We start from the raw sequence: 14,450 nt of genomic DNA on the forward strand, positions 1-14,450 counted from the left end.
GTATGTTTCCTTTCTTGAACAGTATCTTATTTTTAGAGATAATAATTATCTTACTTTTCTATTGTTTAACTTTCTAGGAATTGATAATGTATGCAAACTTAAATTGTCCCCCAATTTTTAAAGTCTCTTCTCAATATGTTTTCACACATATAAAATAGTCTTTCCATTTCATTTTCTTAAAGATATCTATCCAGAGAGTTCTGGCCAGAGAGGCCAATGTCATTCTCCATCTCCCTTCTCCATCATCGTACAGACTTGACCTTGACCTCTAGATTGGGTAGAGCTCCTCTTATCTGGCTTCCATGACCTCCTCTTCCTTGGTCTATTCTCTTTTTTTTTTTTTTTTCCTGGATCTATCTTTCTGTAGCTTTCTGAGAAAGGGTGCATACAGGTTACATTTTCTAAAACATCACAAATCTGAAAATGTCTTTATTTGCCCTCACAGTTAATTGAGGTGAAGATTGAATATAGAATTCATGATTGGAAATTATTTCCCTTCAGAATTTTGAAGGAATTTTTTAGTTGTCCCTTGGGTTTTCTTTCAAGAAGTTCAACTCTATTCTAAGTCTTGATCCTTTACTCAAATCCAGTGTTTTTCGCTCTAGAAGCTATTTTTTTTAGGTTATTTATTTTTGAGAGCGTGAGCGGGGGAGGGGCCGAGAGAGGGGGGAGAGACAGAGGATCTGAAGCAGGCTCCATGCTGACAGCAGAGGACCCAATGTGGGGCTTGAACTCACAGACCATGAGATCATGAGCTGAGCCAAAGTTGGACGCTCAACTGACTGAGCCACCCAGGCACCCCTCTCTTTAGAAGCTTTTATTCTCAATTCTCTTCCTCTATTTCCTGGAATCTCCTAAATATTACTTGGTGTGGCTCTACTTTGACCCTTTGTAGCAGGTACTCTCCGGGTCTTTAAACCTGGAAATCCATTCTCTTCAGCTCTAGGACATTTCCTTGAACTGACTTTGGGGGCACAATTTCCTCTCTTTCATTTTCTATTCTCTCTTTCTGGAACTTAAATTCAGATATCAAACCCCATGACCTGATTTCCTAAATTTCTTACCTTTTCTCTCATTTGCTCAACTTATTTTGTCTGCTATTGCCCCTAAATCTTGAGAGATGGCCTCAAATTTATATTTCAGAATTTCTCATTGGGTTTTGAATTTCTTTGTAATATCTTTAATTTCCAAAAACTCTCTTTTTTTTTTTCTTTTAATGTTCCTTTTTCTATAGCATCTGTTCTTGTTTCATGAAAGTAATATATTATCTCTCTGAGGATTTTTTTTTTAATTTTTTTTAACGTTTTATTTATTTTTGAGAAAGGGAGAGACAGAGCATGAACAGGGGAGGGTCAGAGAGAGGGAGACGCAGAATCTGAAACAGGCTCCAGGCTCTGAGCTGTCAGCACAGAGCCCAATGCGGGGCTTGAACTCACGGACCGCGAGATCATGACCTGAGCTGAAGTCGGCCACTTAACCGACTGAGCCACCCAGGCGCCCCTCTCTGAGGATATTAATGATAATATTTTTTAATTGGTTTTTCCCTACTCAGCACCTATTCAAGTAGCTTTTGTTTGTTTGTTTGTTTTTCTTCAGTCTTCTGTGTTTGAGACCTTTCTTCAAATGTCTGATGACCCTTTAGCTAGCACACAAATTAGAGTGAGGCACTAAGAGTATGACTGAAACCTCAGCGCCCACAAATGCGACCTGTCACCTGTAGGCTTCACTGCCTGATGTGTTTTTGGGGGAGCCTCTGACATCATCACTGAGTTTTTTCTCTTGGGCCGCTCAGAAGGTCCAGAAAAGCATTTTCTACTCTTGCCTGGAGGGTAGGCACCTAGCTATCATTGTGCACAGCTGAGGAAGAAGAGGGCTGTAGGGTTTCAGCATTCAGTGTGTAAGCTTTAACTTAATATCCCTGTTTTCAGTACAGAACCACTACCTAACTTATGCCTAGAGAACCCCAGAAAGATTCTCTGCTAAATCCTCTCCAGAGAACAAATCTTGAGTCTTCTGCCCAAATGTACAGTTGCCTGGTACAGAGATCCAGGGACTTAACTGTTTCTAACAAACTCCCAGTGAGCTTTTCTGTTTTCTGCTCTACCTTCAACCCATATTCAGTGGTAACTCTTGCCATCAATTGCTTAACTTTGGGTTTTTTCCCATGGTAATTGGGTTGCTTCTCTGCCCTCCCCAATGGGCTCAAGTTTGTTTCCTTTGATTTGCCATCACTGAAGATGGTTCAGTTGCTTTTCAGCTTCCAAAACATGGTATCTTCTCCTCCATTCTTTGTTCTTATGTCTTCATGTAGTTAACACTTTACCCTCCTCCCTGTGGGACTTAGGAAGAAAGCAGTGGTACCTGTATGTGTTCAAGTCACTGTCTTTAATAGAACACCTCCAGAACTTCCATTTTACAGGAAGTTTGAAGTACACGTAGAAAAGATACTTTTTTAAATATTTGGTTTATTAAAACTAGAGTGTTGGCATCATTTTTCATTTGCTTTTCAAAAGGATTAACTGGTTAATTAAGGAACTCAAAAAGACTTCTCTCAAACAGTGAGCTTTTGCTGTTAAAACTAATCCAGTGTTTTAAAACTGTGTGATATTTCTTCCTCCCCCAACAGGGGGAGGAATTTCCTTCTTGCTTTAAGACCGATGCCAGGAGAGGGGTGCCTGGGTGGCTCAGTCGGTTAAGCGTCGACTTTGGCTTAGGTCATGATCTCACCGTCTGTGGGTTTGAGTTCCACATCAGGCTCTCTGCTCACAGTTCAGAGCATGGAGACTGCTTCGGATTCTGTGTCCCCCTCTCTCTCTTTGCCCCTCCCCTGCTCATACTTAGCTCATGCTCTGTCTTGCTCTGTCTCTCAAAACTAAATAAATGTTAAAAAAAATTTTTTAAGTAAATAAACTACAAAAAAGAAATTAAAAAGAAAGAACAATGCCAGGAGAGAACATAAAATTATATTTAGTTACATGTGAATTATATATCATAGGATTATATATAGATAATTTTAGAATTACAAAAATAAACCTATGTTCATTGTAGAAAACTTGGAAATATAAGATAAGCTTAGAAATCAACCATATTTTCTCAACGATCACAGAAAGCTTAGCCTTTAACAGCATGTTGTCCACATGATATACATGCAGAGTAAATAACGAATATACCTACACATCTGTATCATTTTCAATTAACGTTTTTAAATTTTTTTTTCAACGTTTATTTATTTTTCGGACAGAGAGAGACAGAGCATGAACGGGGGAGGGGCAGAGAGAGAGGGAGACACAGAATCGGAAACAGGCTCCAGGCTCTGAGCCATCAGCCCAGAGCCTGACGCGGGGCTCGAACTCCCGGACCGCGAGATCGTGACCTGGCTGAAGTCGGACGCTTAACCGACTGCGCCACCCAGGCGCCCCTCAATTAACGTTTTTAAATGGATCCAATTTTTAAAGTTTGATACATGCCTAGATTTTCTGAATGACTTCTGCTGTGTAAAGAGGAACACTTCAGTGGTGAATTTAAGTTTGTTCGTTCTTTGGGCTTATTTGTTTGTTGAAGAATGCTGAGTCTACTGTGTATAGTTAAAATTAAGCCGCACACCCCATTGTCAGACACAATCCATTTCACAGCCATTCGTGCCCGCATGAAACCCCTTCTCTTGCCTTCAGGCTTCAAATTGGAAAAATCATCTTATTTGACCTGAAGCCTTCAGTTGAGGTGAAAATGTTGTTAATTGCTCTGGTCACAGACAGAATAGTGGTAGGAATAAATAACCAGAAAATTCATGAATTACTTTTTTTGATATTTTGAACCTGTCAGTCATCTTTCCAGCCTGGTGAAAATATGTAGATAAAGCGCCATTCTTGGACTTCTTACTTTCATAGATGTATTTGGGTTTTACAAATCCTGCTTTGCCTACCTCTGAACCACTGTATAGTCGTATGTACAAAACCTATGGTTAAGACAAAAAATATTCCTTCAACAACATACAGCTTCCAAAATGTATTCGCATTTATTACTTATGCTTTCATTTAACAAACATGTATTGAGATCCTGTTTTCTTGCTTGACGTAGCGTTTACTGTCCTCTCCTGAACATCTTTCTTAGTACAAGAAGAAAATTCATCATCAGGGAAGAAAGAAAAAGCAGGGAGGAAAAAACCAGATTCCAAGAATATGGCAGGAACCCAGTCTCAAGAACCAAGGGGCTTCGGAATAAGGAAACAGCTACAGGGGAAGCTGGCCTTTAGACTACGGGGATCCTGGGTCTGATTCAGAGCATGACCAGCAGTCAGGACGGGGTACCTGTTGCCCTCATCTGTACCAGACTCTAGGATGGAATTAAACATGTAGGTGTCATCTAATGGAGATGTGAAGGTTTCTGAGACTCCAGGTACATAAAACTGGGTAGGAACAGGTATTACCCACCAGGTCGTACTTCTCTTTATTGTATGCAGAGATCGAATGGAAATCATGATCTGGTTTCTAAGATCTAACACAAACGAGAAGAATGATCCGGGTTGACATATCAGAGACAGGCACATTGACTACAAATAAGAACAGGCAGCTAGATACTTAGCAGCAGAAGAGATAAGCAGTAAGGTGTGAGGAGTCACACATCCAGGCCATTCCTCTGGGACTCTGTCCTGCGGAATCTAGCTCTTAGAATCAGGAGAGTTTCTTGCAGACCAGTCAAGAGCGGCGAGAGACACCTGAGCTAGTTAGCTCATACCCCACATTCTTGAGACTGTGGGGAAGATAAACTCACTGCTGACATCACACTGTTGATGGCTTTGCCCCCACCCCCCACTGCCTTCTCATCTCATTAGCACAGTGAGTGTTCACACCCTGCAGTGTGGATGTGATGGGTGTTAATGAACATCACCCATCTGTGTAGCTCGCATGATTTTTCTTTTCTAATAAATCTAGGGGTAGGCTGTAAGCAAGTGGAAAGGGGGGAGCGCTGGTTGGGGGCACTGGAGAAAACGAGGCACATGGAGTAGTCGTCCGACTGTTTGGTGAATCCAAAAGGGTCAGAAAGTCCCTGAACTGGTTTAAGGTGTTAGTGCCTAGGTGTGCGGACACTTGTGACTCTGGATAGTCTTGCCTGTATTCAAATCAGGCTCATTTTTAAACGAAGCAGATGGCACGGCGTGTAAATTGTAGGGACGCTGTTAACCTTTGCAAATGGGCTTCGTGGTCCGAATGGATAATTACGTATCTCTTCCCATTAGGAGTTACAACCTCATCAAGATGCTACATCCCACTCTTAAGTTTGAATCTCCATGTGACAAGAGGGATTTATTGTGAGAGGGTAGAGGGAAAGACGACTGTCGCTATCTCTCTGGAGCAGAGTGATGATGGTTAGGAAAGAACAGCTCAAAAGAATAAGACATCTCTCTGTTAATGCAGCTTACCAGTTCTGGCCTATATTTTCCAAGTTGTCAGTAATCAAAGCATTAGGAAAGGGACGATAACCTCTTCTCCTGAAGGATTTCTTTTAATAACTTCTTAATAACGTGCCGCTTCTGGTTGCATATAGGCTATTCCTGAAGAATCTAAGATCTAAGGTACTATTTGTCAGCATTGGCTGTTTGTCGATGAGCAGAAAGACTGATGAATTGGCTATTAACATAGATAAGAAAGCATATTGATTAAGTCGACTTTGTATTTAGTAATATGCTAGATGGCAACAATGCATGGAAAATACATTCTGCAACAAAGAGCTACTTTTCCCTTTATATTCCATTAAGACTTCTGCATATTTTATTCTGGCAAAATAGATCCTGGCCGTGATGAAAAAGATCATGATGCTGTGCTCAGATGTCTTCACCATAAAAGCGAATTAGATGGAAATTTTTAAAACTTTCTCCATACACAAATAATCATGATATCACAATCCTTTGTCTTTTCATTATCTCCAAAGGTCCTTCCATTCATCGTCTTAAAAGCCTTGTAAGTAGAATCATTTCTGCTGGGTAGAGCTGCATTTATTACATATTTAAACTTTATTTATTTTTGAGAGAGCGACAGAGAGAGTGAGCAGGGGAGGGGCAGAGAGAGAGAGGGGGAGAGAGAGAATGTCAAGCAGGCTCCAATGCAGGGCTCAAACTCAGAAACCATGAGATTATGACCTGAGCCGAAACCAAGAATCGGACGCTTAACCGACTGAGCCACCCAGGCGCCCCTGCAATTACATATTTAAATGAACAAGGTCTCCCTTCACCTGGTGAAGGCATCCGTGTTGCTTTAATCTCCTGAGTGTATAGCACCCAAGCTTTTTTATCTAAGCCAGCTGCATTGGAGGTGCTAATGATGTGCCTCCCTCCCAGGGCTGCTCTCCATTTCTCCCTGAGCCTCGTTAACCACTGGCTAGGGTTTGGGAGACCACATTCAGATCTTGCGGAATGGATAGCCTCATTCTGTCTAGAAATTTTGTCTGTTTTCTTTTTTGTGTTGCACTGGGCTATGGAAAACCACAGGTAGAGATGGATCCCGGATGGAGACCTGAGGCCTAATAAGTTAAGTGTTGGCTGCCTACCATGCGCCACCCCACTGCCAGACCCTGAAATGACAATGAAGCTGAATCAGACACGCTGAAGCTCCTACGGTCTAGACTCTGACACATGCAAAAATTAATGTAATACCTGGTAGAAAGTTAAAAGGATTTGTTTCGGGGGGGCCTGGGTGGCTCAGTCGGTTAAGCAACTGACTTTGGCTTAGGTCATGATCTCACCGTTCGTGGGTTCGAGCCCCGCGTCGGGCTCTGTACTGACAGCTCAGAGCCTGGAGCCTGCTTCAGATTCTATGTGTGTGTCTCTCTCTCTCTCTCTGTTCCTCCCGTGCTCATTCCCTGTCTCTCTCTGTCTCTCAAAAATAAATAAACGTTTAAAAAAATTAGGAAAAAAAAGGATTTTTTTCAACAACCTCTTAATAAGGTGCTATATTGTAAGTGATTTCTGAGGTATTCATCTAAGATTCTACTTGTCAAGGTAGGCTCTTTGCTGATGAGGGAAGAGACAGACAAATTGGCAGGTTACCTGATATATATGTGTTCAGAGTAAAGAGAGGTTCTTTCTAATAATGGGAGGAACATCTGAATGAGGATCCACTCGAACGAAAGCACTGAACAAAGCCACAAAGACCAGAAGGCTGGACAGGTAGTAAATGTGGCTATAGATGGTGTACTTGGTGTGGAGAAAACAGGTAGGAGCATGCAAGCTGAAGCCCAGGTTAGGGAATTTGGACTTCTTTTGGCAGGTAATGAGAGCCGTTGAAATTTTTTTCAAACAGTGGAGTACAAGGGGGGCAGACAGCTTAGCAGAAGGAAGTCGGGAATTCTAATCAAAATGTTTAGGGTTTAGGATTCAGAATCCAGAAAAAGAAACCTCTCAAGACAGCAAGGGAGGAACTTGGCTCTGATACAGACAGCTCTCCCGGGTCATAGCACCAGCAGGACTAGAGGTTGAGCTGGGGGGTGGATAGGGGCTAGCAGCAGGGGGATGGAGAGGGGACAGAAAGTAGCTTTCCCAAAGCAAAAGGAGGTTTTTTTTAGCCTAGTACATCATCATGGTCAAATTTCTCAAACAAAATTATTTTTCCCATTTAAAGGAAATGATACATATTCTGTATCCAAAATAGCTCCCCAAAGCAAAGTTGGGCTGATGTGTAAGTTAGATCCATTCTCTCAGCAAAGGAGCAAAGTCCCTTAAGATCCTAGATGGAGAGAATTCATGCATTTTCCACAATGTATCCAATGCAGTCACCAGGCAAAAATAATCTCTTAATGTTTTTTTTGACATGCTAAGAATAAATTTCCCTAATTTTTAGATGCAGTGTCTCATTGTGGGAACACATCTCTGGGAGAAAAGAGGGAGAGAGGAAAGAGACAGATAAGAAAAAATATATAATAATTTATAAATCACAATAGAATTCTAGCTGAGATTTACCAAGAGAACTGTAAAATTCTTGCAATTTGGGGGGGAACCATCAGAAAAAGGAATTAAGCCTTGTGACCAAATGCCTACATTTCTGCTCTGTCCTGCCCACTATTGTACACTTTGAGGGAAATTTAAGAAACACATGCAACAAGAAATATTCCTGCAACAGCTTGGTGGCCATAACCTACTAAATTTTTGGTATAAAATAGTAACACCCTTCTAGATGTATACATTTTATGCTTATCTTTAATCTCTCCAGGATAACTGTTTTCTATATAAACTTATCATAACTTTAAAACTGGATGCCAAAGAAACAGACTTCTCTCAAAGTTGTACTTGAGCACATCCCTTTTAGTTTGTTCTGGAATCAAGGAGTTAATGTGTTTCTTCAATACAACAATACAACGAAAGAATACAATAGAATGGTGCTGACATTCTTTTGGGCTTCCATAGTCTAGTTATATATTAGTTAATTCAACTTTATCTCTCCTTTCTTATTCCCAAGCCCTCCATCCAAGCCATTCACCTAGCTGTTGCCTCAATAAGCATTGTTATTGGTTTTTTCTTTCTTCCTCACCTTCAACTTTTGTTCATAGAACAGCAGTGTGTGTGCCCGTGCACACACACACACACACACACACACACACACACTCCCCTTTCCATTTTCCAAAGTCTACCCATCCTTCATGGCCAGGCTGAAACTTCCTCCTGAAATCTTCTCCAAAATATGCCAAACCATTTTGATCTCTCCCATCTCTGAGTCCTATAAATCAAATGGTTGATGGCATTCATGTGACTATCAAATATGATGACATCATTATTATTATAGTCACCACCATGTGGGTGCTTGTCCAATCAATGCTGTAATGTCAGGTGTATTATCTCCATTTTACAAGTCAAGAAACTGAGGTTCAGAAGGTTAAATAACTGTCAGAAGTCCTGTAGCTACCAAGTCATAGGAACAGTCACGGTTCAAGCCAGCAACTACTGGCTTGGAGATCCGTAGTCTTTCTTTTGTGCCACTTGGCTTCCCAGTCATGGATTTCCTTGTGCTATTATTTAACAATCTATTTTGTTCATGATTCTAGAAGGGGGTAATTCTTTGGAAAGCCATTGCCTCATTGCCTACTTTTCTCTTTGCTGCACCCGTATAAACTGTCCAGTTAATATTGAAGGAATTCAATTAAAATGAATTCCTGTCATGCGGGCCTTTATCTCAAGTTCCTCCTCTTTATTTATAGGTGGATTATCACCATCACCTCTAACTCTTTTTAAAGAATTGCCTCTTCCTTGATTCCATGTGAATTGTTTTCTATCCACTTACTAACTGAGACAGTTACCATCTGTGTCCATTATATAAATGTGAGATCTTAAAAACACAAACATTTATGGGCCAGAAATTAGGGCAGGGTAAAATACATCACTAGAATTGTAAAGAGGAGGCAGGTTGGAATTGCCATTTCCCTCGCTGCTGCCCATGGAGTCAGCCTTTTCAGCCTGCCTGTTCCTAAAGACAAGAGTAAGACTTAGGTGTCTCTGAAGTCCCATTCATCTTCCAAAAGAAGGCACTGCATCGTAAGTATCATACACAGGCAACAACCAAGAGGTGGCAGGTGAACAGAAATGGACCCTGGTATACCTTGGGAAGTCATCCATACTGCCTTACTCAAATATCACTTCTTGTGGCCTTCCCTGACCAATTTTTAAAAATTATAAATCCTACCACACGCATGCCATACCCCTCCTCCTTGGTTTGTCTTTTTCCATAGCTCATGTTCGCATCTGGCATCTGATGCATTTCACTAAGTTGTTTGTGGCCCTTCTCCTCCCACTGAAATATAAGTTCCATGCGAGTAGGGACTGAAGTCTGTTTGTTTTATTCTTTGTCAGATACCCGGCACCAGTAACAATGGGACACAGAGGAAGTGCTTAACAATATTTGTTGAACGAGTGAAGTAAATTGTAAGCAGAACACTTAAGGGTGTTGAGAAGCCACCTTAAGAAAAACTCAGTCTTCCTTTGTTTCAACACCAGATGTACAGGGGGGTTCCCTCTACCAAACAGTTCTCCATAAGAGCATCTGGGTGTCCTACAATTCAATTCAATTCTGACTCTGTCTACCTGGGGAGAGTACCACCTCCCATAGGTTAAGGGGCTTGGTCCCATAAGACTGCCCTCCCCCAATGCACTTCAGATGTCAACCACAAGTCCATTTGTCACCTGTGCTTTTGACCAATCAGCTATGAATTGGAGCTTCCCACAAGCCCTTTTCAAGGTCCAAGAGCAACTCACAGAACTCAAGAAACAGATTCCTTTCTGTTTACCAGTTTCTTATAAATACGTTATGATAAAGGAAATGGATGAACATCCAGGCGGAAGAGATACATACAGCAAGGTATGTGGGAAGGGGCTCAGAGCTTCCATGCCCTCTCCAGGGGGTTCCACTCTCCCAGCACCTGTTCACCAACCGAGAAGCTCTCCAAACCCCATACTTCTGGGATTTTTATGGAGTCTTAATCACGTAGGCGTGATAGATCATTAACTCCATTCTCCTCTCTGGAGAATGGGAGGTAAGGCTGAAAATTTCAAGCTTCTAATCATGGTCTGGTCTTTCTGGTAACCACCTCCGACCCAGGAGCCCACCAACAGTCACTTCATTAGAAAAAAAAAGATACTGCTATCACCCAGGAATTTCCAAGGTATTTAGGAGCCCTTGGGTCAGGGATGGGGTCAAAGACCAAATATTAGAACAAAAGATTTTCCTAAATCTCTTCTTGCTAAGGAAATTACAAGGATTTTAGGAGCCCTGTGTCAGCAACTGGGGGCAGATATATAGATATAGATACAATTTCTATTATTTAACCGAAGTCATAACCCATTCTAATCAGGCAGAGAAAAAGGTTAAAAATTCCTATCACTTACTCCTCAGTTATGAGGACACCATTGAAAATGTCTATGTCAAAATGATCAATTGCTTCATTTCATAAAAGCACAATCAGCTTTTAACATACATAGCAAACTCTATCTGCGATCCAATGTTAAGCAAGATCTAGAGTGAGGCCATTCTTGTGAAATTAAGGGGCAGTTTTTTATCCTTCCTGTTGTGTGACATTCCAGAGCCTCAAAAAGTAACAGCACAGAACTTCCTTAAATACAATTTTGAAGTCTCTTTTCATCTTCACTGTTTTTTTAAAAAAAAAAAAAAATGGGGGCGCCTGAGTGGCTCAGTCGGTTGGGCCTCTGCCTTCAGCTCAGGTCACGATCTCACTGTTTGTGACTTCGAGCCCCATGTCGGGCTCTGTGCTGACAGCTCGGAGCCTGGAACCTGCTTCGGATTCTGTGTCTCCCTCTCTCTCTGCCCCTCCCCCACTCATGCTGTGTCTGTCTCTCTCTCACAAAAATGAATAAACGTTCATATATATATATATATGTATATGTATATATACAGTGTTTATTAAAAAAAAAAAGAGGAAGAAAAAGAAGGAGAAAGGGTTTTATAAGAACACTATACTGTTGATGTCCTAGCAGTACATGATAAAGACCTATCACCACGGGACCTTCAGAAATAGAAAAGTATCAACTTAATCTGAGATTCCAGAATCTGTCTAGTTTCAAACATCATCTGTTTTAACTACCTCAAGGACTTAGGTCACAGCTAACAGAGACCATCTGGTGCTACCCTTCCTTAAAGAAAACATCTGGAATGGACATTTCAGAGAAACAGATACGTGAGAAACTCTCCAGGGTTCAAGCTACTCTCGGCTCCAGTAGAAAATCACTTCAGCATAGAAAAGTTGCCCAGGAGATGCCCAAGGGCTCCAACCATTTACCCTTCGTGACCACATGTCTCCCCGTGACACCAAACCAACAGATTTATTTATATTTATTTTTATAGCCATGACCCCAAGCTAACAGATTTATTTTAAGAGAGCGACATGTGTAACTTTTAAACTAGCGAGCTGGGTAAACCTCATGATTAGTGAATCTTCTAGCACCCAGCAAAAGCGTGTGGGTACCTTCCTCACCACCAGCTCCTCTTTCTCCTCGCTCATAGAACCCCAGTTGTTTTCAGGTATCTACCCTCCTCGGCACAGCCAAGAGCTTCAGAGAGGCTATGTCCCTCCTTAGCCCTAGGGTGCACAAAATAGAAGAAAGAGCAAAATTTATGGATGGATCCTACCAAGAAGCCCTACATCCACCAATAAACTTCCATTTACTGTCTGAGACTGCCATGCCTCTACTTACCCATCTTTTGCTTTTGGACTTCCCTGTTGTGTTGGTCCAGTCCAAAGACGCAACCCTCACTGCCTATTATTACCACCTGGAGAGCTTTTAAAAACCTACAGATGCCCAATACACTGAGAAAGAGCCTATTTCAATGGGACCTAGGCTTCTCAGGCTGATCACTGCAGGTTGTGGGTCAATGTTCCATTGTCACATCAGTCAGGCCATCGTCCTTTGTATATTCATAGGCCTGGGGCCCATGGAATAGTAGAGAGTTATTTTTTCAGGAACTGGGTAGTGAAAACAACATTGAGGGTCACAAAGGTCACAGCTGATACCCCAGGCCCACCCTCTGAATAGGAGTGAGTCTGAGAAAGTTCACTCAAGCACTCTAGGACACCTGGCCCAGGGTTGCCATACTTGGAAAGACCCAGTCATTGGAGTGGACTGTCTTTGTCAGCACTGTCTTCTCTATGCTACTTTAGAGAGAGGTAGAGTCCATCCCGAGACTGTCTCTTCCCTGTCTGCTGATGGACTTGGAACCTTGAGCATGGATTCGGACACCTGCAAGGCTCCCTAGAACTGGATTCTGATGACCTTGGGGATTCTCTGGTGTTCCTGACAACCGCCACAAGCTTCCAAGGGTTAAGTTACTTGCCAGCCAGTTAAGAAATTAAACTCTGTTTTTATATGACCTGGATTGGAAGAGAGGAAAAGAGACTCTAGAGGCATCAGAAGCTCAAGAAAGTGCCCAGAAGGAGGTCAGAATGTCAGGAAATCCCTGGGCGGGTCAAGCACATTCATTCTTTCTTCATTCAACTAGCAGTTCTTGAGAACCTGCTGTGGACCAGGCTCAGTGGCAAGTGTTGGACCCCACGAGGGTGGAGAAGACCTGGGAAATGTTTCGGGGAATTAAGATGCAGGCAGTAGGCTTAGAGTACAATAGGAGACAGGACAGGAGTTGAGGTTGGCCCCAGGATTCAAGGGTTGAGAGGCCAGCCTTGTGCTGTTACAACCAAGGAGACCCTGGAAGAGGCTTTGAAGGGAAAGGTCATCAGGCAAGGCTGGTGATTGCTTGTCCCACTGGACAAGCACCCACTGGATGACAGGGGTCAAAAATACCACCCATTAGAGTTCATGCTGCGTTCACTCTTCATCTCACAGACAGGAGCCCTTGAATATGTTGTCTACTCTCATTGGAATGTTCTTCATCCAACATGATGCCTGACTAACTCTGACCCACCTTTCAAGTGACTAGATATCACTTCATTCAGGATGCCTTCCCTGGTGCCCCAAAGCAGAGTGAGGGCCCCTTCCTAGAGCTTCTTCCCCAGGAAACCCTTACACCCCTGCCTCAGGGAGCCATGTTGACTGAGCTCAACACCACTACCCAATGGCAGCCAGCGTCTGCCCCATAAGACATAATCAGCCAATATGAACTGAAAAATGGATGAATGTAATGGCCTGCTTACTCGTCTAAAACCCCCAATAGATACAAATTCCCCAATGGCTAGTACACTGCCTGGCTCATGACAGCATTCATTGACTGTGTGGGAGGGCAGGATCAAGAAAATGGAAGTGTCCACCTTCTATGCATCCTTTTCTGCATCGATTGACAGGATCATATGGTTCTTCTCTTTTTTTTTTGTTAATGTGATGTATCACGTTGATTGATTTGCGAATGTTGAACCAGCCCTGCATCCCAGGAATGAATCCCACTTGATCATGGTGAATAATTCTTTTTATATGCTGTTGAATTCGATTTGCTAGTATCTTATTGAGAATTTTGGCATCCATATTCATCAGGGATATTGGCCTGTAGTTCTCTTTTTTTACTGGGTCTCTGTCTGGTTTAGGAATCAAAGTAATACTGGCTTCATAGAATGAGTCTGGAAGTTTTCCTTCCCTTTCTATTTCTTGGAATAGCTTGAGAAGGATAGGTATTATCTCTGCTTTAAACCACCTTCTATGCATCCTTGGACCACGTTGGACCACAGTGGTCCATGCAGTGCACCCCTCTGCCCTCTCACCTGCCCTCCCTGTCTAAGGGAGGGCCTGACCATGGCTCTTCAAGCTATTGATTGGTTCACTGACCTTTAGTGTCAAAAAAAAAGTTTAACCCACCAGAATTTCTTTCTTGAAACTATACATAGTTGAAGTAATGCAAGCCAATGTTTGGGTGCAAACAATCACCCCGCTACTGGTCGTGAGGATCGTCCGTGTTAGTACCGTGTCTTTACTGTGCCATAGGGCAGCCATGGGAAGGACCTACAATTCATTACTT

At 42.3% G+C, this 14,450-nt stretch overlaps 1 protein-coding gene across 1 annotated transcript in view; it reads left to right on the top strand.

Annotated features, from left to right (window-relative positions):
* The window catches only part of CNTNAP2 (contactin associated protein 2), a 1,395,900-nt gene that overhangs the window by 1,305,161 nt on the left and 76,289 nt on the right, over positions 1 to 14,450 (top strand).

This window comes from Lynx canadensis, chromosome A2, assembly GCF_007474595.2.
Source record: "Lynx canadensis isolate LIC74 chromosome A2, mLynCan4.pri.v2, whole genome shotgun sequence".
Lineage (NCBI taxonomy): Eukaryota > Metazoa > Chordata > Mammalia > Carnivora > Felidae > Lynx > Lynx canadensis.